The sequence below is a fragment of the Glycine soja genome, chromosome 9, assembly GCF_004193775.1.
Source record: "Glycine soja cultivar W05 chromosome 9, ASM419377v2, whole genome shotgun sequence".
NCBI classification, from domain to species: Eukaryota; Viridiplantae; Streptophyta; class Magnoliopsida; order Fabales; family Fabaceae; genus Glycine; species Glycine soja.
Window position 1 is genome coordinate 17,233,982 of NC_041010.1, and position 1,562 is coordinate 17,235,543.

At 44.2% G+C, this 1,562-nt stretch overlaps 1 non-coding gene across 1 annotated transcript; it reads right to left on the reverse strand.

The window, feature by feature from the left end:
• Positions 1 to 228: 228 nt before the first annotated feature.
• LOC114369054 lies at positions 229 to 335 on the reverse strand. Its single transcript, XR_003657515.1, has one exon. It is a non-coding gene; the product is annotated as a small nucleolar RNA R71 (small nucleolar RNA).
• Positions 336 to 1,562: the final 1,227 nt, after the last annotated feature.

Below are 1,562 nucleotides of genomic sequence, written 5' to 3' on the forward strand. Positions count from 1 at the left end.
CTTGCAGGTGAAGACCCGTACAAACATTTGAAGGAATTTCATATCGTCTGCTCCACCATGAAACCCCCAGATGTCCAAAAGGATCACATATTTCTGAAGGCTTTTCCTCATTATTTAGAGGGAGTGGCAAAGGACTGGCTGTATTACCTTGCTCCAAGGTCCATCACGAGCTGGGATGACCTTAAGAGAGTATTCTTAGAAAAAATTTTCCCTGCTTCCAGGACCACAACCATCAGGAAGGATATCTCAGGTATTAGACAACTCAGTGGAGAGAGCCTGTATGAATACTGGGAGAGATTTAAAAAACTATGTGCCAGTTGCCCTCACCATTAGATTTCAGAGCAGTTGCTTCTCCAATATTTTTATGAATGACTCAGTAATATGGAGAGAAGTATGATAGATGCTGCCAGTGGTGGAGCCCTTGGAGACATGACTCCTGTTGAAGCCAGAAACTTGATTGAGAAGATGGCTTCCAACTCCCAGCAGTTTAGCGCCATAAATGATGCTATAGTCATTAGAGGAGTGCATGAGGTAGCTACAAACTCAGCTGCATCATCTGAAACTAAGAAGCTTGAAGGCAAACTGGATGCATTGGTTAACTTGGTAACCCAGCTGGCCTTGAACCAGAAATCTGTACCTGTCGCAAGGGTCTGTGGTTTGTGCTCCTCTGCTGACCACCATACAGACCTTTGCCCTCCCATGCAGCAACCTGGAGCAATTGAGCAGCCCGAAGCTTATGCTGCAAACATTTACAATAGACCTCCTCAACCTCAGCAGCAAAATCAACCACAACAGAACAATTATGACCTTTCCAGCAACAGATACAACCCTGGATGGAGGAATCACCCTAATCTCAGATGGTCCAGCCCTCAGCAACAACAACAACAGCCTGCTCCTTCCTTCCAAAATGCTGCTGGCCCAAGCAGACCATACATTCCTCCACCAATCCAACAACAGCAATAGCCCCAGAAATAGCCAACAGTTGAGGCTCCTCCACAACCTTCCCTCGAAGAACTTGTGAGGCAAATGACCATGCAGAACATGCAGTTTCAACAAGAGACCAGAGCCTCCATTCAGAGCTTAACCAATCAGATGGGACAAATGGCTACACAATTAAATCAACAACAGTCCCAGAATTCTGACAAGCTACCTTCTCAATTTGTCCAAAATCCCAAAAATTCAGTGCCATTTCATTGAGGTCGGGAAAGCAATGTCAAGGACCTCAACCCGTAGCACCTTCCTCATCTGCAAATGAACCTGCAAACTTCACTCTACTCCAGAAAAAGGTAATGACAAAAATTTACCTAACAATTTCTGTGCAGGTGAATCTTCCACAGGTAATTCTGATTTGTAGAAGCAGCACATCCCTCCTCTTCTGTTTCCTCCAAGAGCAGTTTCAAAAAAAAAAATGGAAGAGGCAGGGAAAGAGATCTTGGAAACGTTTAGAAAGTAGAGGTAAACATACCTTTGTGGATGCAATAAAGCAAATTCCAAGATATGCAAATTCTTGAAGGAGCTGTGCACTAATAAGCGGAAGCTTAAAGGAAGTGAACGAATTAGCA